Source organism: Mustela lutreola, chromosome 2 (assembly GCF_030435805.1).
Source record: "Mustela lutreola isolate mMusLut2 chromosome 2, mMusLut2.pri, whole genome shotgun sequence".
Classification (NCBI taxonomy): domain Eukaryota; kingdom Metazoa; phylum Chordata; class Mammalia; order Carnivora; family Mustelidae; genus Mustela; species Mustela lutreola.
Window position 1 is genome coordinate 123,730,145 of NC_081291.1, and position 24,880 is coordinate 123,755,024.

Genomic DNA, 24,880 nt, shown 5'->3' on the forward strand with positions numbered 1-24,880 from the left:
TCAGCACCAAGAGGAAACTCTCTCAATGGAAAGAGCTCCTTCTTATTGGAAAAGGGAAAGTGGAATGAGTGACCAGTTTCCCTAGACTTTCAGTGTGCTGTACAAGGCACTTTGTTCAGTTTCACTCCACCTCAAGACCAGCAAAGCTGAAATGTATAAATAGAGCTTGGAATAAGAAAGAAAAACAGGGGTTACAAATACCAGCCATCGGATGAGATAACAAGGAAGAGAATAATTAAGTTCACCAATCACAAGCTGTAGAGTGGCTAAATCCATTTTTTTAAAAGTCCCAATTCTATGCTGTCTACAAGAGAGTCATTTCAGCTATAGGGACACATGTGGGCTCAAAGTGAAGGGATAAAAAATGATATTTCATGTAAAAGGAAAATAAAAGAGAGCAGGTATAGCTATATTTGTATCAAATAAAATACACTACGACAAAAGTTTTAAGGAGACTTAAAGAAGGTCATTATATAATGATAAAGGGGTCAATTCATATATATATATATATATATATATATATATATATATATGCATTCAACATCAGAACACCTCAACACATTAAACAAATGCTAATGGATCTGAAAGAAGAAACAGTAGGGAACTTCAATATTCCCCACTGTCATCAAGGATAGATCACCCAGAGAGAATAGCAATAAGGAAATGCTAGACTTGAACTATACCTTAGACCTAACAGACATATACAGATGATTCCATTAAAAAACAGCAGTTTCTCAAGCACACATGGAATAATTTTCCAGGATTAATCATATAATAGATCACGGAACAAGCTTTAGTAAATGGAGGAAAGCTGAAATCACACTAAGTATCTTTTCTGATCACAAGTATTTAAAATTAGAAATCAATAACAGGAAGAAAACTGGAAAATTCACAAATATGTGGAAATTAAACAACACATTCTTGAACAACCAGTGGAAAAAAGAAGACATCAAAGGAAAATCAATATACTGAAATACATAGAAATAGAAATATATCCAAATTTATGAACTACAGCAAAAGCAGTTCTAAGATGGAAGTTTGGAGCAATAAATGACTACACTGAAAAAAAAATCTCAAAAAACCAACCTAACTTTACACCTCAAAGAACTACAATAAGAATAAGCCCCAAATTAGCAGAAAGAACAGAATAACAAAGATCAGAGCAGAAATAACTACAGAATAGAGGAACAATAGAAAAGATGAACAAAGCTAAGAGCTAGGTTTTTTTGTTTTTTGTTTTTTGTTTCTTAGGGGGATAAAAACAAAAATAGACTAACCTTTAGCTAGACCAACCAAGAAAAAAAGTGAGGACTCACATAAAATTATAAATGAAAGGGAAGACATTACAACAGATACCACAGAAATACATAGGATTATAAAAGATTACTATGTACAATTATATCCTAACAAATTAAACAACCTAGAAAAAATGGACAAATTCCTAGAAACATACAACTTGCCAATACTGACTTATGAAGGAGAAAATCTGAATAGACCAATGGGTAAGGAGATTGATTCTGTAATCAAAAACTTCCCAACAAAGAAAAACCCAAGACCAGATTGCTTCACAGGTGAAGTCTACCAAACATTTAAAGAAGAATTAATGTTAAAGGTGTCTCAGGCTGGTTTCTTTTATTACTAATTTATGTGAAGGCTTCCTGATCTTAATGGTAATTTTATATTTCATCCATCATCTAACACAGAGTCATTCTGATAATAAAAATATATAGTTCTCTTCATAATTACACAAGAAATGTTAGCTTATTGTAGAATATTTGACAAATTCAGAGAAGTCCAACTAAAGAATCCTACAATCCCACCTTCCAGAGTGAAGAAACTGTATCCCCAAATTATAATGAAAAAAAAAAAAAAACCATATATATACAGAAAATAAGGTTAAATACAATGAAGGGGTAAAATATGACTATAACAATGAAAATTTAAAAAGAATTTTTTAAAAAAATGTATTGTTAAGATTAACTACTTAAAAAACATTAAAATAAGGAAGAGGAAAAGTTTTTAAAAATAGCATAAGAAAAAAATAATAAAATTTAAAAAATTTAACCTTGTAAGACTAAATGACCATGGTGAAAGAGCCATGAATTCTGTGCATTGTTTTTCCCCTAGCTCTGGAGTTCTGCTGTTCTCATTGATTGGTAAATTTGGTCTTCGTTGGATATTCTTGCTGATCTTCTGATAGATCAAAATATACCCTAAATCTAGCACATTGCTTTGTTCTAGTCGTCAGCTTGATCATGTTCTCTTTTTATTTTTTGAACCAACTTAACTTATCAATTCTTCCTAGAGTTTTTTCTAAATTTTCATCTTTACACTCACATTCCATCCCTTCATCATGCTTATCCTTATTTTAGTATATATATGTTTTTCTTTCCTTAAAGTTTTGGGGGGTAGTTTCTTCTAAAAGACCAGAATACACCTAAAAATGTGGGTGTCTCTGTTCTATTCACCAAGGTCATATATATATATTTTTTTTAATTTTTTTTATTTTTCCCTTCTTACTTCTCCCCCTGGTTTCAAGTCTCTTCTGATTTGGTTAGCATATATTTTTCTGGAGTTGTTTCCACCCTTTTAGTATTTTATTCTTTTAGTATTTATTTTTATATATCCTTTCAGTATCTGATCTTATCTAGATAAAATGACATGGCAGAAAAACTCACCACAAAAAAAAGAATAAGAGGCAGTACTGGAGGCTAGGGACCTAATCAATATGGACATTGGTAATATGTCAGAACTAGTGTTCACAATGATGATTATCAAGGTGCAAGCTGGCCTCCAAAAAGGCATGGAAGATATTAGAGAAAACTTCTCTGGAGAAATAAAATCCCTTTCTGGAGAAATAAAAGAACTAAAATTTAACCAAGTTGAAGTCAAAAAAGCTATTAATGAGGTGCAATAAAAAATGGAGGCTCTTACTGCTAGGATAAATGAGGCAGAAGAGAGAATTAGTGATATAGAAGACCAAATGATGGAGAATAAAGAAGTTGAGCAAAAGAGAGATAAACAATTACTGGACCACAAGGGGAGAATTCGAGAGATAAATAATACCATAAGATGCAACAATATTAGGGACTCCTGGGTGGTTCAGTGGGTTAAAGCCTCTGCCTTCGGCTCAGATCATGATCCCCGGGTCCTGGGATCAAGCCCCATGTTGGGCTCTCTGCTCAGCGGGGAGCTTTCTTCTTCCTCTCTCTCTCCTGCCTGCCTCTCTCCTACTTGTGATCTCTGTCTGTCAAATAAATTTAAAAAAAAAAAAAGAGATGCAACAATATTAGAATAATTGGGATCCCAGAAGAAGAGAGAGAGAAGGTAGTTTGGAATGAATTATAGAAGATAATTAGCTTAATATGGCAAAGGGAACAAGCATCAGAAATTAGGAGGCACAGAGAATCTCCCTCAAAATCAATAAAAATAGGCCCACACCCCATCAACTAATAGTAAAACCTACAAGACTTAGTGACAAAAGAGAAAATCCTGAAAGCAGCTCAGGACAAGAAGTCTTTAACATACAAAGGTAGAAATATTAGATTGACAGGTGACTTATCCACAAAGACCTGGCAGGCCAGAAAGAACTGCCATGACATATTCAAAGCACTAAATGAGAAAAATATGCAGCCAAGAATACTATATGCAGCTAGGCTATCATTGAAAATAGAAAAAGAGATAAAAAGCTTCCAGGACAAACAAAAACTAAAAGATTTGCAAACACCAAACCACCCGAATAGGAAATATTAAAATGGGTCCTTTAAGCAAAGAGAGAACCTAAAAGTAGTAGACCAGAAAGGAACAGAGACAATATACAGTAACAGTCACCTTACAGGCAATACATTGGCACTCAATTCCTATCTTCCAGTAGTTACCCTGAACATAAATGGTCTAAATGCCCCAATCAAAAGACACAGGGTATCAAAACGGATTTAAAAAAAAAAAAAAAAAACCATAGATATGCTGTCTACAAGAAACACATTTTAGACCCAAAGTCACCTCCAGATTGAAAGTAAGGGGGTGGAAAACAATTTACCATGCTAAAGGACATCAAAAGAAAGCTGGGGTAGCAATCCTTATATCAGATAAATTAGGTTTTAAGCCAAAGACTATAATAAGAGATGAGGAAGGACACTATATCATATTTCAAAGTTCTATCCAACAAGAAGATCTAACAATTTTAAATATCTATGCCCCTAACATAGGAGCAGCCAATTATATAAACCAATTAATAACAAAATCAAAGAAACACATCAACAACAATACAATAATAGTCAGGGACATTAACACCCCCTCACTGAAATGGACCGGTCATCTAAGCAAAAGATAAACAAGAAAATAAAGGCTTTAAATGGCACACTGGACCAGATGGACAATACAGATATATTCAGAACACTCCATCCCAAAGCAACAGAATACACATTCTTCTCTAGTGCACAAGAAACATTCTCCAGAACAGATCTCATCCTGGGTCACAAATCAGGTCTCAACTGGTACCAAACGATAGGAATTATTCCCTGCATATTTTCAGACCAAAAGGATTTGAACCTAGACCTCAATCACAAGAGGAAAGTTGGAAAGAACTCAAACACATGGAGGCTAAAGAATGAATGGGTCAACCAGGAAATTAAAGAAGAATTAAAACAATTCATGGAAACAAACAAAAATGAAAACACAACTGTTCAACATCTGTGGGACACAGCAAAGGCAGTCCTGAGAGGAAAGTATATAGCAATACAGATTTCTCAAGAAACAAGAAAGGTCTCAAGTACACACCTAACCCCACACCTAAAGGAGCTGGAGAAAGAACAGCAAAGGAAGCCTAAACCCAGCAGGAGAAGAGAAATAATAAAGATCAGAGCAGAAATCAATGAAGTAGAAACCAAAACAACAGTGGAACAAATCAAGAAACTAGGAGCTTGTTCTTTCAAAGAATTAATAAGACTGATAAACCCCTAGCCAGACTTATCAAAAAGAAAAGAGAAAGGATGCAAATTAATAAAATCATGAATGAAAGAGGAGAGATCACAACCATACCAAAGAAATACAAACAATTATAAGGACATATTATGAGGAAATACACGCCAGCAAATTTGACAATCTGGAAAAAATGGATGCATTCCTATAGACCTATAAACTACCAAAACTGAACCAGGAAGAAATACAAAACCTGAACAAACCCATAATCAGTCAGGAGATTGAAGCAGTCATCAATAATCTCCCAAGAAGCAAGAGCCCAGGGCCAGATGGCTTCCTGGGGGAATTCTCCAAATATTTAAAGAAGAATTAATACCTATTCTGAAACTGTTCCAAAAAATAGGAATGGAAGGAAAACTTCCAAACTTATTTTATGAGGCCAGCAATACCTTGATCCCAAAACCAAACAAGACCCTATCAAAAAGAACTGCAGATCAATATCCTTGATGAACACAGATGTGGAAATTCTCACTAAAATACTAGCCAATAGGATCCAACAGTACATTAAAAGGATTATTCACCACAACTGAGTGGGATTTATTCCTGGGCTTCAAGGTTGGTTCAACATCCACAAATCAATCAATGTGATACAATACATTAATAAAAAAACAAGAGCCATATGAGGGCACCTGGGTGGCTCAGCGGGTTAAGCTGCTGCCTTCGGCTCAGGTCATGATCTCAGGGTCCTGGGATGGAGTCCCACATCGGGCTCTCTGCTCATCAGGGAGCCTGCTTCCCTTCCTCTCTCTCTGCCTGCCTCTCTGCCTACTTGTGATCTCTCTCTGTCAAATAAATAAATAAAATCTTTAAAAAAAAAAAAAAGCCATATGATACTCTCAATAATGCCAAAAAAGCATTTGACAATGTACATCGTCCTTTCTTGTTCAACACTCTTCAAAGTATAGGGATAGAGGGTACATACCTCAATACCATCAAAGCCATCTACGAAAAACCCACAGCAAATATCATTCCCAGTGGGGAAAACCTGAGAGCTTTTCCCCTAAGGTCAGGAATATGACAGGGATGTCCACTCTCACCACTGCTATTCAACATAGTACTAGAAGTCCTATCCTCAGCTATAAGACAACAAAAAGAAATAAAAGGCATCCGAATTGTTAAAGAAGTCAAACTCTCACTCTTTGCAGGTAATATGACATTTAATGTGCAAAACCCAAAAGACTCCATCCCAAAACTGCTAGAACTCATACAGGAATTCACTAAAGTATCAGGATATAAAATCAGTGCAAGAAAATCAGTTGTATTTCTATACACCAACACCAAGACAGAAGAAACAGAAATTATGGAGTTGATCTCATTCACAATTGCACCCCAAACCATAAGATATCTAGGAATAAACTAAACCAAAGAGGCAAAGAATCTGTACTCAGAAAAGTATAAAGTACTCATGGAAGTAATTGAGGAAGACACAAAGAAATGGAAAACGTTCCATGGTCATGGATTGGAAGAACAAATATTGTGAAAATCTCTACTACACTTTTAATGCAATCCCTATAAAAATACCATCAATGTTTTTCAAACAAATGGACCAAATAATCTTGAAACGTATATGGAACCAAAAAAGACCCTGAATAGCCAGAGGAATGTTGAAAAAGAAAGCCAAAGTTGGTGGCATTACAATTCCAGATTTCAAGTTCTATTATAAAACTGTAATCATCAAGACAGTATAGTACTGGCACAAATAAGACACATAGATTAATGGAACAGAATAGAGAGCCCAGAAATAGACCCTTAATTCTATGGTCAGCTAATCTTCAAGCAGGAAAGAATGTCCAATGGAAAAAAACACGGTCTCTTCAATGAATAGTGTTGGGAAAATTGGAAAGCCACATGCAAAGAATGAAACTGGACAATTTCCTTATACCACACACACACACACACACAAAAAAAAATAGAGTCAAAATGGATAAAAGACCTCAATATAAGATAGGAATCCATCAAAATCCTTGAGGAGAACACAGGTAGTAAACTCTTCAATCTCAGCCACAGCAACTTCTTCCTAGGAACATTGCCAAAGGCAAGGGAAGCAAGGGCAAAAATGAACTATTAGGACTTCATTAAGATCAAAAGCTTTTGCACAGCAAAGGAAACAGTCAACAAAACCAAAAGACAACTGACAGAATGGGAGAACATATTTGCAAATGACATATCAGGTAACGGGCTAGTATCCAAAATCTATAAGGAACTTCTCAAACTCAACAGCCAAAGAACAAATAATATAATCCAATCAAGAAATGGGCAGAGGACATGAACAGACATTTCTGCAAAGAAGACATCCAGATGGCCAACAGACACATGAAAAAATGCTCCACATCATTCGACATCAAAGAAATACAAATCAAAACCACAATGAGATACCACCTCACACCAGTCAGAAATGGCTAAATTAACACGTCAGGAAACAACAGATGTTGACAAGGATGCCGAGAAAGGGAAACCCTCCTACACTTTTGGTGGGAATGCAAGTTGGTGCAGCCACTCTGGAAAACAGCATGGAAGTTCCTCAAAAAGTTGAAAATAGAGATACCCTATAACCCAGCAGTTGCACTACTGGGTTACAATACAAATGTAGTGATCCAAAAGGGCATGTGCACCTGAATGTTTACAGCAGCAATGTCCACAATATTCAATCTATGGAAAGAACCTAGATGTCCATCAAGAGATGAATGGATAAAGAAGATGTGGTGTGTGTATATGTATATATACACACATACACAATAGAATACTATATATAGTATATATGTGTGTGTACACACACACATACACGTACACAATGGAATACTACGCAGCCATCAAAAGAGATGAAACCTTGCCATTTGCAACAATGTGGATAGAACTAGAGGGGATCACACTGAGCAAGATAAATATGTCAGAGAACGACAATTATCATATGATCTCTCTGGTATGAGGAATTTGAGAGGCAGGGTGGGGGATTTGGGGGTAGGGAAGAAAAAAATGAAACATGATGAGATCGGGAGGGAGACAAACCATAAGAGACTCTTAATTTCACAAAACAACCTAAGGGTGCTGGGAGGTGAGTGGTAGGGAGAGGGTGGTTGGGTTATGGACATTGGGGAGGGTATGTGCTATGGTGAGTGCTGTGAGGTGTGTAAACCTGGCGATTCACAGACCTGTACCCCTGGGGCAAATAACACATTATATGTTAATAAAAATAATATTTTAAAAAATTCTCTCTCCCTCTTTTTCTGTCCCACCCTCAATTAAACAAATAAATCTTTAAAAAATAAATATTAAAAAATAAAGATTTGTAAGAGCCTATAGTGCTAAAACGTGAAGTGCACAAGAGCTGACTTGTATGCATGAAATAGGTCTCTTCTCTCAGAATAGGGAGTGGTTTAAAATTTTTTAGAAAAGAGAAAACAACCTTAATCAGCAGAATAGTTTCCAACATAACTGCATTCTGAAAGTCAGACCAGGAAACGACTTGGATGCTTACTTAATGGGCCTTGCCAACAATGGCTTCTGAGACTAAAAAGAATAGAGCCTTTTGTTTTGTTTCCAGCCTACTTTGTAATAACTACTGAAATGGGATTTCCAATATACTCTCTGCTTCTACATTCATATCCTCATTTCTTCCCTCTTCTTTGCCTCCAACAGTTGAAGAGTCTCTCACATTTGATTACTGGCAACTGTTCCTGTGATTCATTAGTTGAATCCTATTTCCCATAATACAAGTTATTTCACTTATTCTGACTGTAGCACAGATAAGCATGAGTCTGTCCTGGAACACTCAGGTAATATAATTGAATGATGCTGGATGAAAGGAAATGTCGCTTTTAGCACTGCATGATGGTGTCTTTGTGAGGGTCAAGTTTATAAATGAGAAAGTTCAGCTAGGCTCTAAGCTCTGTGAAGGTAGTGGCCATGCTCTCCTCCCTCATCCCTAATACCTAACACAAGTCTGGCAGCTGACACCTGAAAGGTGACAATCACATCTAAATTGAATTGAAATGAAAGTCAGTGATGTCTTTAGGCTCCATAAGGCTATACCATCATTAAAACCTGGGTTCCAAACAGGCTAGCAGTTTCAGAAACTCCTGTGTGGCATGTGCCCATCTGCTGTATAAACAGACCACAGCTTTGACCGAGAGAGAGCAGTGGGAGATGGAGCTGGCACACTCCACAGTTGGGTGTGAAACCTGGTGAGACTTGGCAGTAGGCCTGAGCCAAGGGGGAAAGAAACCACTCTGTCTTTAAGGACAGGATTTCTGGAGAAGCCTGCTCTCAAAATCGTAGAGCAGCGACAAGTCACCACAAATCTGTCCTTGGCAACACAGACTGCGAAGTGAAGCAAGGCATAATGTAAAAGACGCCCCCAACTTCTGCATGGAAATATTGCCACAGGATAACATTTGAGGAGCCAGAGTTTGTACCTCATTACTGAAGAAGTCTAGCCTCATCCTCAGTTCACCAAAACCTACCACAAGGCAAAATAATGGTGTTCTCGAGCAGTCTGAGTAGGTAGGTAGGAACCTATTTAAAAATATGTGTAAAATTGGAATGATTCCATGATCTCAATTCCCTTCTGGAAACATTTGAAACCCCCTCTGCCTCCTAAGATAGAGGCAACAGCTACACACCCTAAATCTAAATGTTCAGGGTCAAGAGAGGTCCTGGGGAGAAGATTAATGCCTTTTAGGGGTGGAGACAGAGTAGCCAAAAAAGAGAGTTCCCTTGGGGTTCAGTGATCCCAAGATGGCCCCACCCTGCTGTGTTCTAAAGGCTCCAACATATACAGAAGTCTTTCTCATACAGTAGCTTCTGAAAGATGTTTTTTTGTTTTCCCTTTTTTCCGTTTCAGAGATCTTTTGCCTGGTCTGGCAAATAAAGTCATCATTTATCATCCTAATGCATAAAACATTTCCAACCAAAATGCAATTCAGTTGCATCAGAGAGAAGGTTCCAGCACAGTTTTTCCAAGTCAGTAGGAAAACCAAGTGGTAAACATGAGAAACCCATTCTGAAAAGCAGAAGCCGAATGTACTTCCCTCCCCACTCTAGTCGGGGTACAAGACACCTCGGAAAACCTCGGGAAAACACAATGCAGGAGAAAATGAACATTCAAAGGCCCAGGAAGGAATTGTGAAATGCCGGAGAAGCCTCAAAGGGCATCACATTAACGAGTGGTGATTAAAGAGAAAACCTGCAAGGAAACCAAGGATGTGCTAGAAGTCAACAGGAAATGGACTGTGGTTTTAGAAGGTCAGAATGTGACCGTTGGTAAAGGAGGTCCATTCATTACAAGAGACACTCAGAGAATTTCTGGGTCCCAGACTTTCTTGTCAATACTGGATCTGAGAGTTACCTCAGAGAAGGCCTCTCTTCACAAGGCCAATCTCATACACCAAAGGTGCACCCTGGGCTGCGTGGGTTTGAAAGACCTTTCGATGCATAGATCTAGCCCGCTCCTGCCCACAGGTGTTTTTAATGGACTCAAAGGTGTAAAATGGTCAGGCTCCAGCCATAAGGCAGGAAAGTAGCTTTTTTGTCTTCACAGAAACAAAACATCTATTTCCTGCAAATCCAGATAGATAATTATGGGGAAAACAAAACCACATTCTGGGGTCATCAGTCCAGGCCTGCAGTTTCTCAACAGAAATCAATGCAGTGAGTCAAAAGACTAGCCTGTCAAAATCAGCCTAAAGGGCAATGTCACCATCAGCACTCAGCAATGTCTGGTGCATTTCTAGAAGCCATCAGTAAAAAAGGCAAAGCTACTGCCCAGGCCCCTATGTAGATTTTTCAGACAAGTTCATTTTCCCCAGGCTGCCAGGTTCAGAATGGGCTGGGTGAGCCCGAGGACCGAATCAAATGTGCTTAGCAGTATTGAATCCTGCTGGATTGCAACTCCACTGCCCAATGTCGGGAAAAGTGCTTAAATTAAGGCCCTAATGTCTCTTGTCAGAACACAAATGGATAAAGTCTTCTCCCACTTCTTGAGAAGAAACCAGGCCCTGAGATACCTAGGAACATGCTGGAACACTGCCCCCCACGGGTGTCTAAATTACCCAGCCAGGTGAGTCCATCCAGTTCTCATCTGCAAGGTGCTCTGAAGCAATACAGACATGCAGAGCCGATCCACACTGACAGACTTAGCAGCTTGGAAAGCCCACGTGATTAAAACTAATGGATATGCATGGGAGGGGCAGGTGTGTGCGTGTGTGTGTGTGTGTGTGTGTGTGTAGGCAGGAGGAGGTGTGCCTTTTGGTACAATCTTGCTCCTCTGGTATGGAACATTTACACTGCTGGTTCTCATTTGCAAAATGAAAAAAAAAAAAAAGCAGAAGAATAAACAGAAAACATGCCTTTTGTTGCTTCTGCCAACATCAGAGCAAACCTTTAAGGAGCTTCTAGGCAGTAGAACTTGGCACTGTGCTTTATAAGTTGGTACAAATTCTTGGTGCCAAATGCTCAGGGAGAATATGCCTATCACTCTGCAGGAAGACTTTCCCAAAAAGCCCACCCCCTCGCAAAGGGGTCTTCCATAATGCCTTTGCCATGGAAATCCACCGGGATTCCATGGCACTGGGGACCAGCATCTTTTCCTGGCATGAGACCTTGCCTAGTGAAATGTGTGTATAGCCACACACACACATGCTATTGAGTATGCACTCGAATTCTGTCTGACTCTCACCAAGAACCAGGCTTAGGCAAGCAGGAACGTGTCAGGAAAATCACAGCATAGTTTTAAGATAAGGAGAGTATTTTCCTGGAAGGCCCCAGCAGATCATACACTGGACCAAGCCACCTGATAACACCAAAGCCCGAGTCAAAGCCTATGGCCGATGTGAGTGATTGGCCCTGGAATGTCAGAAGGATTTCACCTCAGTCTTCCTTGGCAAGTGAACTGTTCTAGCTTCCATCTCAAGGACATTATTGACCCTAGACAGCAAATCTGCCCTACATCTAGTAGACACTGAATGCAGGTTTGAATGCCAAGTGGAGGGACAGAAGGAAGAAAAATCTAGGATGGTGCTGATAGCAGAGGTCTACATAAGGACATATGTATCGCGGAGAAAAAAACTCGCAAGTTGGAACCAGGGTCATGACTGGTCTTCATCTTTAAAGATAGGGACAGAAGTATCACTCATCTAGCAACTCATTTGACATGATACAGGGGACAGTCTTAAGTTTCTGTAGGAGAACTACACTCTTGTTCCACTAACCTCAAGGAGCTTATGATCATAATACTCATAGAGGTGTTTTGCATTTTACAAAATGCTATTGCATGTATGAATAAGGAAATAAGTAATAGGAGCATAAATTGAGAATAAAAGAAATCACCGATTGCTATGTAATAATACCCTGAATGAATTGGACCAACAATAAACACAAGGACATCACAGGAGAGAAGACCTGCTTCTGGTCAGAATAGGTACCAAACTCAAGTTTAATGGGACAGAGAAGGTTTGAAAGATAGCAAAGTGGGAGAACCAGATTATATTCTCTTACCAGAGAATATAAGCATTTTTTTTTCAGATATCAAACTATATTTTGAACTTTCTATGTTCCAGGCAATGTGCCAGGAGCTGGATTTATAGCAGTAAAAAAAGACAGTCTCTACCCTTGCAGTAGGCAAGATGGACAATGTGTAAGTTAAAAAGTAAATAAACAAGATAATTAGATAATGCGATAAGTGCTGTGAAGGAAACTGACCGATGATGTGACAGGAAATTTTTTTTTTAGCTCTCCGCCGTGTGACACTCAGCATACAGCAAGCACTCAGTTAATTTAATTAAGCATGTGGTAACACAAAACTACACAATACTTCAGAATAAAAGACCCAATGACAAGTTCACCAACTCTTCTGCAAGTAGGATCCACCAAATGTAAACTTTCGCCAGCTGGCGACCCTCAAAATGTGATGGCTCTCTTCCTAATGCACTGTTCCCCCACAGCCGGAGCCAAACACACAATCAAATTAGAACAAAATAAAGAGGGCAGAAGAGTCAAATAGTGTGTAAGAAAAATGAATAAAACATTTTTATGTTATTGTTGAGGCAAAATTATGATTAAAATGGAAAATTCCTGATATATTCTCTAGTCAAGACTTTGGAAATGTATAAAATGATGTTGGAAAGACAAAGATTGGCTTCCTGAGGTCAGGATGCAACTTCCTGAAAAATGAGATAATCCAAATAAAATAACAGTCATATAATTAGAACTATGTGCCAAAAAACCAAATCGACTGATTCCTTGTCATTTCTTCATTAAGTAAGACCATTTGATTTGCATTCCAGGTCACAGTTTTAGTGTTAGGCACATTGCGCCCCAGTCAGATATTTAGACCCTGTTTCCCCAGCATTAACCCTCTGAAGAGAATAGCTAGAGGCAGTGGACTCCTGTAAAGAACAGGGGCCGAAGGCAGCAAGATGTGCTCACAGGTTTACAGTATGGACATCAATGTGCTTCTCCCTTCTGCATTTCACGTAGATGATCCTCTCTCTAGGTGGAGTGATGCTGTCTTCCATGGCAATGGCAGGAAGATCATTACAAACGAAAGGAAAGAGAAAAAAACAAGATAATATTCATCAACTGGTATCCAAAATAGGATTTTTCATCAAGACAATACATTTGAGAGCAGGATACGTCAAGAAAGAGCATATTCTATAATTTTGTAGAAAATCAAAAAGCAAGCCTATGGAGCTCAGATTATATAGTATCTTCCATATGCAGAAAACATAATCCTTTGATCTACTGGCAATGAGGCTCTGAGCCTCATATGACAAAGTGGAGGAAAATTCCCAAAAACTTTTCCTTCTGTTCTACAAGATTTTAGAAGGGCTAAAGGAAGTCCTCTCCCTTGCTGGCTAAATGGAGATGACAGAGCAGAGAATAAGAAGGTCTTAAGGCAGTGCTGTCCAACATAGCTTTCTGCGACGATGACACATTTTATGTGTGTATTGTCTGATATGGTAATCACTAAATACATTTGACTCCCAAGCACTTGAGAGGTAGCTACAATAACTAAATTTTAATATTTTAATTAATTTAAATAACAAAGTGCGGCTAGTAGGGTGCCATATTGGATGGCACAACCTTGGTGGACAATGAAGGCCCATAAAGGAAGAGGTTTCTATCAACCCAGTGCCTAGAAGAGAGTCATCCAGGAGAACCTCATGATGTCCCTCAGACTGTGAGGTGAGTAAGAGACAAATATGTACTGTTCTAAGATCTGGAAGGCTGTTACAACAGCCTCCTACTGATAAGGTTCTTGCACTCAACCTTTTTTATAGATGGGAAAACCAGGATACAGAGGGATTGATTACCTTGCCCAAGGTCCGATGGCTACAAAATGGTAGAACTAATATAGTCAGGTGGTCTGACTAGAGGGTGCTCACCCAGTGCTCTCAGAATCGCTGCTATACTACAGTCCCACAGAATATATGTGTGTAAAAGAAAAGAAGCAGTTCATGGCCCAGACATTACTGCTTTACATTAAAAGATTACATTTGTAAATTTGCTAAATTACATAAACTCTTCGCCACATGAATCACAAAGTAATCAAATCCTTAGACAGCCTTACCAATGACAAAGAGTGGGCATGCACATTTCTCACGCACACAAAACCTGCTGTCTGGTTTCTTTGGTAATGACAAGACACTCTGCCATAGGAACACAATGAAAATGAGTCAGTTGTGCCCAGACCGAAGGAACGAAGCGTTCTGTAAATATGAAACAGATGGGATTTCCGGAGCTGTTCTCGTGCATTTTAGCAGTTTTCAAGTGAGCTAGGTTTTAAAAACCCACTGCTTTTTCACCAGGATTTGAGTTGATTTGAACGAACAGCAGCTGTCCAGGCCTCTGAAATTGTCCTCAGCATTGCTCATTCACACTATCAGTCAGACAATGGATGTTCTCATCTCCCTTAATGCTTGATCTCCCTTAATGCTCATCTCCACTGGGGCACTGACTGAGAAATCAGACTTGGGAAAAAAAAAAAACAAAAAAACATTGTGACCTTACCATTTCTTTCCCTGGGGTCTCGTACATACTTGTGTATCTGCATATAATATGATAATGTTGTCTCACGTAGAGAGCGTTTATAAACATCTTTATGCACTTTCTCATAATAAAGATACTGTTTATCGAGTATCAACTTTTTAACAGGTAATTTATCTATATCATCATTCATAAGTCTAACAAAAGTGAGAACATATGATCCACACTCAGTATTAACAGTAAGTGCTCATACAGTCTTTGTAATGAGCCAGGAGCCTTCCCAAATAAATTCATGTAGCCATTCGGTCATCATAAAAAATAAATACAATAATCATCATCCCTATTCCATAATCTAGAAATTGAGGTAAAAGGAAGTTAAAGAGTTTGCCTAATGTCACAGGACTGACGAGCAAAAGAGTCAGAACTTTCAAACTTCTGACTCCAGAAGCTATGACCTTCACCTCTTTGCTCTACCACCTCTCAGTTTACAATAGAGAGCACTTGCTTAAGATTAAGAAGCTAATACATGATGGAGCTGAGTTCAAAATCCAGTTCCATTAGATTCCAAATGCCAGCCTTCTCCCCTCTACCCCTCATCAGTGTTTCCCCAGACATCCCTTGTCCTCAGAAATCACTTTCATAGCTGGCTCAAGGAGGAGCCCACACCCCAGCAGTCTGTCCTGAGACCTGGGAAACCATGGAAGCAGAACGCTAAGGGCCACAGGTCATCCCCACATGAGGGAACCTGAGAACCACTGCCGGGCCCCAGAGGGCTTGCTCCTTTAGACTCCAAGCTCTTCCGCAGCAGGCTCCTGGCCCCCCGAGGCAGTGTAGGCCGCTCCACGGAGCGCCAGGGGAGGAGACTTCAGTTGGGAGTAGCACAGTTTCATGGGCTCTTACCACGTCCGACTGTGTGAGTGAAGAAGGCAGGATATGTCTGGACATGTGTCGTCTAAGTATTTGTGCCTACACCTTCCTGCCCTGTTCCCCTTCTCAGCCATAGGGCTCATCTGTTCCCTAGTTAGCCTCCACCCCGTCAACCCCTGGAGGGAACTTGCAGCTGACTGGCCATCTCCAGAGACAACAAGTCAGTCCCTGCCAGAGTCTGACAGGCCAGAGAGGAGCTGGTGGGGGGCGCGGGGGGGAATGGAGGGGAGTGGGGGAGGGGGAGGTACTGGGCACCTCTGGGTACCATGCTCTGGGTTCCAGGACAGAAGGAGCAAAGGGGGAGAGAGCAGTCACCCAACCGCCAGCACCAGCCCAAGGAAGGACTCAAGATATTAAAATACAATCTTTGACTTGACTTAGCCACTGAATCTGCATGCGTGTGGATGTGAATTCTACCACTTCCAGCTACCTACCCTCTGGTCCCTTTTATGGCCCTGTTCTTCCTCACCCTCCTGGGGTTGGTTTGGGGTTTTCTGGGTACTTGTCTGGCCATAACCTGAGCACTGGGATATCCCCAGGTGTGTCTAATGTCGGAGGACATGAATGGTGGGGACAATAGTGCTCACAAGGAAGAAGCAGATGGATGAGGCCAGGTGAGAAATCAGAGGTGTCCAAGGACGAGCTATACCAACAGGAAGTAGCAGGGAAAAGTGATTTTGAAAAATAAAACAAAACAAAACAAAAAAATTGACTTGGAATTAGGAAACGGAGCCCTTTGCGCCTCACTCTTTTACTTGGCAGCTTTTTGGCCCTGAGCAAGTCAAGAACGTTTCCTCCATGTGTATTCCCTCACCTCTCAAGAGTGGGCTGGATTATCTAACCTCTTGGTTCTCTGCCCATTCTAATATTCTCGTTTTTTTTTTTTAATTTTTTATTTTTTATAAACATATATTTTTATCCCCAGGGGTACAGGTCTGTGAATCACCAGGTTTACACACTTCACAGCACTCACCAAAGCACATACCCTCCCCAATGTCCATAATCCCACCCCCTTCTCCCCAACCCCCTCCCCCCAGCAACCCTCAGTTTGTTTTGTGAGATTAAGAGTCACTTATGGTTTGTCTCCCTCCCAATCCCATCTAGTTTCATTGATTCTTCTCCTACCCACTTAAGCCCCCATGTTGCATCACCACTTCCTCATATCAGGGAGATCATATGATAGTTGTCTTTCTCCGCTTGACTTATTTCGCTAAGCATGATACGCTCTAGTTCCATCCATGTTGTCGCAAATGGCAAGATTTCATTTCTTTTGATGGCTGCATAGTATTCCATTGTGTATATATACCACATCTTCTGGATCCATTCATCTGTTGATGGACATCTAGGTTCTTTCCATAGTTTGGCTATTGTGGACATTGCTGCTATAAACATTCGGGTGCATGTGCCCCTTTGGATCACTACGTTTGTATCTTTAGGGTAAATACCCAATAGTGCAATTGCTGGGTCATAGGGCAGTTCTATTTTCAACATTTTGAGGAACCTCCATGCTGTTTTCCAGAGTGGCTGCACCAGCTTGCATTCCCACCAACAGTGTAGGAGGGTTCCCCTTTCTCCGCATCCACGCCAGCATCTGTCATTTCCTGACTTGTTTATTTTAGCTAATATTCTAGTTTTTTAAAAGAGCATTCCATTAACTATGAGGCGCTGATAACAACTGAAGAAATTCAAGTGCATTGTAAATTTAAAGAACAGACAGGAAAATTTCAACAGAGAGCTCTGTAGGTCCTTCCCCAAAGTACAAATAACTACCGCAGAATGAGATAGCCAGTCAGGCCCGATCACGTCATCTCCCTTGAGGCACAACAACCTCAATCTTGGCCTCTCCAAATTCCCACCCACTCCCAGGGCAACATCTGACCTGGATTACAAGGGAGACTTGGAATTTGCAACCTTATTACCTAGTAATGTGGCTAACCATTTCCAGAAATATAAATATCAAGCACAGCATGACAGGTCAGAGTTGAGTCAGCAGGAAGAGCAGCACACAATGGCTGGTGAGGGCCACGGGCAGCTTCCACTCAGAAACCTGAAGTTTCTTGCCTATCTCTCCCCTTCACCAGGCCACGCATGGATTCAGGCAGAGCTCTGTGAGCCTGCGCTCAGTTAAAATGAATCGGACCAACCCTGTGTGACCAACACCCACAACCCTAGCAAAGAAGAATCAAACGCTCAGAGGAAAGCCCTGGCTTGAAAGCACGGGTTTCAGGGTTTAGAAGGGCACTGAGCAATGACTGAGGACACACCCGTATTTCGTAGGGGAGAAAGAGCCTTGGACACCCAGAAATAGACGTGTCACTAAGATTTGATAGATTTATTATCAGTTATGCTAAATCTGGACTCTTTCCCGGTTCAGAGTTTTGGAGCATTGCTGGCGGTATCTTTGTCACATACACAGGAACCAGAATTCCTGAATCATAACGACTAATTTCCCTCCTTCTAAAATGTTTCCATGTTTAAAAAAAAAAAAAAATTCTTTTGAGCCTCACCACAAACAAACAAAAACCCTGTGTAGTCGGTATTATAATTCTCTCTCAGGGATGAGAAAACAGGCCAAAATTAGACGGCTAGGAAATGACAGAGCCACGATTTGAATGGAAGCCTTATGTTTCCATGCCCCAGATTCCCTCTGCCATCCCATAGCTGTTCCCACAAAAAGTGTGTAGCCCAGGTAACAGAGCAAAGAACACAAGAGACTGTAAAATGATACACCAATGTCAACATATATCTAGAACACCCTATCTGGCCAAACCAGTTTGCTGTCTGCACCCATTCTTATGAGGAAGAACTAGTTTTTAAGTACCCTGACATCAACCCTGTTATTATCTGCCATCGTGGTAGACTCACACATAGTAAGCAAGGCGAATGAATACCCACCCACTGGGTTTTATCTCATCCCCTCATGGCAAACTCTAAAATTCCTGCTACAAAGTCGCCCACTGCCTGTTAAAATGTTCTTTAAGCTTGTAATAGTTATTGACATCTATACTATTGAAGAAAGGGTCTGAGACCTGCACAGTTGATAGGAAAGATAAATAACAGGTTCCCAGGGACCAGAGATTGGGGGTAAGAGCTGCCCAAGCAAGAGGAGAGACAACAAAGACTGGGAGTGGGAAGGTGGGGTGCCCGGGGAGGATACTAATATTCACTGGCTTCTATTTAGAGGTCAGTCTTGCTGTTTGATGCTTACTCATTATCTAATTTTACCATCATGACAGTCCTATGAAACTGATATCAATCCCATATTACAGATGAGTGAGCTGAGTCTCAAAGTCGGTCTCCCCTATCCCACACTTTCTCTTGGGCCAATCCTTCAATTTTCGTACCTTAAGTTATTTTCTACAGTAGCAATTAAATCCCACACACCACCCATGTGTAATGTGCTGGGTAACATTGGAATGTCTTGCTTTATAGGTTGAAATGGAGAGAGTGAGACCCAAAGATCTAGTTGAGTCTAAGGAAGGAGGAAACTATACCTCATCTCACCAATATTTTAAGCTTTTCTGAAGCTATGCAGAAGTGTGACTGTAAGACACAGCTCTGTGCTGTCATTACTAGTGAATTTTCATGCAGATTGAAACTCTTCATGACAGGGAATGAAGAGATATAACCCCACAGCATTTGAAGCATGAAGGCACATGTTCCATATAAAAGTGTGTGTGGGTGAGAGAAGAGAGAGAGAGAAGAGACAGAAAAAGAGGAAAGAGGAAAGTAGGAGGAGTTGGCTAAGAAGAGAAATGACAATGTTGGTAACCAACCAAAAGGTTAATAACACACATCTGAAGGCAGGGAGATGAGGAGTCAGGTTGTTGCGGCTGACTTCATTCCTTCACAGTTATACAGAGAAAAAAAATGTATTGTATGTGCAACTACAATGAGGTAAGAAAAAAAAAAATGTTCATTGCAGCTAGGGTCTCACTGAAGGGAGAAGTAGACCAAAAGGTATGGTATTTTTAACAATACAGAGTCCTAGGGTAGGGGGTATAAGGATCACAGTTTGATAACATGAGAAATGTTACAAATGTTGTACTTTAGAAAGAAAATATCGGTCTTCTCTCTTGGACTGAGAAGCCAGGGAGAGCTCTGCTTAGGTGAGATTACCCAGATAACGGTACAGAAGTAGATCTGTGCCTAGGCCAAAAAGGGGAGGGGGGGCTTAAAACTTCCAAAAGCATATACTTTATTATTTCATTCATTTTTAAATAATATCTTAATAGACGTAAAGATAGAAGTGGCTTTGTGTGGGAATAGTATAGATTTTCTGAACACATCTCACTATATAATCTATTAAGAGATTTTTATTAAGTACGTGTTATTTGCTTAACATTCTTCTATGCCCTGATCTAATCATTCCTAAATATTTGTCTCAGAACCTACTCAACCAATATGATGTATAAGAGGGTACTTGGTGCTCCACTTTTAAGTAGCATCATTGCATTCTAGAAAAGGAGTCCCCCCACCAATGACAGGGAAGACGCGTTTTTACTTCTTAAGCCACTGAGCAAAATAATCCACCAGCTTCGATGTGCAACACAAAAGCCAAATTACAATCAGAAAACAAAAATAAATAAAACAGAAACGCTGTAATGAAGAGCTGTAACATTTGCTCTGTTTCCTTACTTCCTACTGGTTTGTGCCAATAAAGAGAAACGGATGACTGAATTCAGAGTATTTTATTAAATTAAAATTCCTTGGAACCAAAAAATTATTCTCTTGATTATGGTGTACATTACCAAAAAAGATAAAGCCTAAGAGCCAGTTTCTAGTCCACAGTTGATTTAGAATCCAGAGGATTCTAAGAAAATAAAAGTTATCATTGAATGCTTTTCATTTCCCTGTGGTCACATATTTCTAATGAGTTCAATTTGGGGCTCTATCTACTTTTTTTCAGCATTGTACACCTGGGAGTTCTGCCACAAAATTATTTACAGTGGGGAGCCTCAAAATTACTTCGCTGTTCAAAACTTGAGTGGCTGTTTAAATGCACTCTGGGTAAGAATGTCTTTCAGCATGTAATACAATGTCTTGGGCTTAGTAGGTATTTGATAAAGGTGTTAAATTAAATGAAATTGTTGATTTCAGTGACACCTACCTCAATTATTTACTGGGCTATGCCGAGATCTCAGACCCTAAAAGAAATTAGAAATGCATAGTAAACCATGACAGTATTTAAAATGACAGGAGCCTAAGTTAAATTAACTTAATAAATGAGGAAATTACTAATACACAATGTATAAGGAAAAGTAGAAAAAAGAAAACATGGAAAGGTCAGAGATATCACTAGTTCTCGGGAACTAGAAGCAGAACCTCCAATAATGCCAATTCTCTCTTAACTCTCCATTTCTGCTTCTCTTGGTGCGGACTTCATCTCTCTGGCCTCACACAGACTTCCTCCACGTGGAAAGAAACACGGATATTGCCAATCAAAAACTTGTCCTCCTATAGCTCCTAACCCCAGAAAAGGTTAACTCCTCCCAGTTTTAGTAAGAAACAACCCAAGAAAGTTATCTGATTGGCCCAACTGGATTCAAGTGTCTGCCCATCAACCAATCAGCAGTGTCTGGAGGAGCAGCTGTTCCTCCTGCATCCCGACAATTAGAGCAATGAAAAGGACAGTAACCAAAAGCATGGTTTTGCTAGAGAGGAGAAGAGGAGTGGTGCAGCACAAAGTAGCAGGTGCTCACAGCAGATAAAAACTGACAATTGAAACAGTGATGATTCCCACAAACAGGTCATTTTTACCAATAGGTATCTTTGTTATTACTAGAATAATAAAACGGCGATGTGAGTTTAAGTCCGCCGTGGGTTATAAGTGGAACTAATATGTTTATAGGTTTTTTAAAAAAAGTATTAAGATATCATCAGAGTACAATAAACTACACATATTTAAAATGTAGACTGTGAAACATTTTGACATATATATACAACCTTGAAACTGTCACAATCAAGAAAAAGAACCCACTCATTAGCTCCAAAAGTTTCCTCCAGCACCTTTCCAGTCCCTGTCTTACCTACCTCCAAATTCCCCTCACATCTCAATTCCACCAATGATCTCTTTCTCTGTCACTGTAGTTTGCAGTTTTTGGAGTTTTTCTACAAATGGAGTCATACAATATGTATTTTCGTGTATGATTTCACTCAACATAATTATTTTTAGAGGCATCGATATTGTACTATGTACCAATACTTAATTCTTTTTTATTGCTTAGTAGGAATCCATTGCCTACAGACTGAATTGTGCCCCGCCCCTCCCCCACCTTCCCCACCAAATTCACAGGTTGAAGCCCCAAACCTCCAAAACTTCAGAATGTGACTGTATATGGAGACAGGGCTTTAGAGAGATAATGAAGTTAACATAGGGTCGTTACATTGGTTCCTGATCCCAAATTACTGATGTCCCCTTACAAAAAGAGAAGATTAGGATTTACTGACACAACAGTTTGTTGTGCGCAAACAGGGGAAAGACCATGAAAGGACAAAAATAGAAAGTGACCACATATAAGCCAAGAAGATAAACTAAACCTGTCAAAACCTTGATTTTAGATTTCTAGCTTCCTCAGCTATGAGAAAACAGATTCCTGTTGCTTAAGGCACCCAGTCTGTAACATTTTGTTATGGCAGTCCTAACAAATTAATACATTTGGTTTATCATAGTCTGTTAATTTGTTACTCTGTTCATGGGCATTTGGGTTGTTTCTAGCTTGGGGTGTTTACAAATGAAGTTACCATATAAATTCATGTATAAATCTTTGTATAGACATAAGCTATTATTTCTGTTGGATAAATACCTAATATTTAGGCTTGGGTCATCCGGTGAGTGTTATAATAAACTGGCAAATGTTTTTTTCAAAAGTGGTTGTACTATTTTACATTCAATATTTTATACTATTTATATACAACAGTATGGGAGGGTTCCAGTTGCTCCATGTCTTTGCCAGATTTTAGTAATAACCAATCCTTTTAAATTTAGACATCCTAATAGGTATACAGTGGCTCCTTGTTGTGGTTCTAATTCGCATTTTCCTAATGACTAGTGACTCAGAACATCTTTGGCATGCTTACTTACCATTGCTGCATCTTCTCTGATGAAGGATGTATTAAAGTTCTTACTTTTTATTGGCATGGTGATTTTTTATTGGATACCTGACACTATAATTTTTACCTTTTTAAGGACTGATTATTTTTGTATTCCTACAAATATTTTTGGGTTTTGTTTTAGGGCACAGGTAAATTACATGGAAAAAGTTCAAGGCTTTTTGGATCTTGCTTTAAATTCTGTGATGTGGGCCTAGAGGGGCACTTTCTCTAGGGCTATTTTGTCCCACTATTGAGGCAAATCCCTTCTGAGTACTCTTCTGGATGTTCCGTATACTTTGACTTTTCTCTATTCTGTTGGGAAGAAATAGAAACTATCCTCAGTCCTGCCTGCTTCAGCCCCAGGGAAGGTTTCCTCTAATTCTTTGGAATCTTTCCTCAGACCAAGGTCACTTCCTCACAGGCCGGCATGAGTCAGTCAGTCAGCACTCAAGGACATACAGCAGGGGAACTCTGCTGCTCTCCAGAGTTCTATCCGCTCTGGTACTATTTCTTAAAAGCCGGCCGCTTTGGCCTCCTCACACATCCAGCTCTGTCTCCTCAACCCAGAGAAGCTGTCAAACATCTCCTGGGTTCTCCCTCCTTGTAACTGGCAATTCTCCCCAGGCAATAAGCTGGAGCCATGATAGGTCTCACCTCACTTATCTTCTGTCTCTCAGGGATCACTGAACCTTGTAGCCTGATCATTCAAGATCTTGAAAATCATTTAAATATTTGGAGGGTTTTTATTTTTTAATTGCTTCGGATCAGAAAATAAACCCAATCCTGTTATTCCATTTTTTTCTGGAAGTGGAAGTCTATCATTTTTTTCATTATTTAAGTATATATTTACATATGGAAAGTTATTTGTAATATAATTAGAAGACTTTTATATCTGCCTGGAATCCAAGGTCTCTGTCATATGAAATTTCTATACTGGTTAAAACAAAGATTGGCAAACATCCTGAAAAGAGCCAGAGAATAAATATTTTAGACGTTGTGGGTCATATATGATCTCTGTTATTCTTAAAAACAAACAAACAAAAACCTTTAAAGATGTAAAAGATTGTAAAACTCTTCTCATGGGCTGTGTAAAAATAAGCCATGAGCTGGATTTGACCCATAGGACATCGTTTGTTGACCTCGGAATTAGGATAATGTAGCCTCTGTAAAAACAAGCTTAAAATCTCACTATATTAATAGAGTGAATAGAGTGAATTATTTATTTTTCATGCATATCCAAAATAGGTATTCTTGATTATCAGGCATCTACTTTTCCTGTCCAAGTCATGATTCAGGGACTTCGCTACCTTGTATCTCATACCTCCTTCATTTTCCTCACCAATCTTCCAAGATCACCATCAGAGCAGAAAGAATACGGAGGACAGCATGAGGGAGGTTCCTGTGAGCAAGTCCTGCTGGGTATACATAACTTCTAACCATCCTTCATTATTCAGAATTCATTCATCTAAGCACGTCTAACTGCAGGAGAGGCTGGGAAACCTAGTTTTACTGTGTAACCAGGAAGAAAAGGAAACGGGCTTGGGTAACAGCTAATCTTCATTATAATGCCCAGTGGATTTCAGTAGTCATGCCCCAATTATCCAAAGTATACACGGCCTCTGCCAGAACATTATTCAACCTGTTGGTACCATGCATAATATGCCAGATGATGAGTTTCCATAGCTCCTATGATAATTACAGCCCATTATGCTTTCATCTTTCTCTGAGTTCCCAGCTCCTCAGCACAGTATTAGCATTCCTTCAGGAGTGATCATGACACACCCAGTCTTGGAGGCTCCACCCTCCCTTTCTCACATCCCTGTCACGGCGGCGTGAACGAAGCCAATGCAAATGGGACTCCAGTCAAGCTCATGCTTTAAATTAATGGCAGGATTTC

General features: G+C 39.6%; 1 long non-coding RNA gene across 2 annotated transcripts in view; it reads right to left on the reverse strand.

The window, feature by feature from the left end:
• Positions 1-24,880, reverse strand: part of LOC131824852 (uncharacterized) — a 150,073-nt gene that overhangs the window by 120,986 nt on the left and 4,207 nt on the right. Inside the window, exons 2-3 of one of the 2 annotated variants that reach the window (XR_009351008.1) lie at positions 20,999-21,035; positions 13,402-13,483 (exon numbers count right to left, since the gene is read on the reverse strand). This is a non-coding gene — a long non-coding RNA (uncharacterized LOC131824852). Of the gene's footprint in view, positions 1-12,814; positions 13,484-20,998; positions 21,036-24,880 lie in introns of those variants that run through there. The other variant, XR_009351007.1, reaches the window with a different exon arrangement.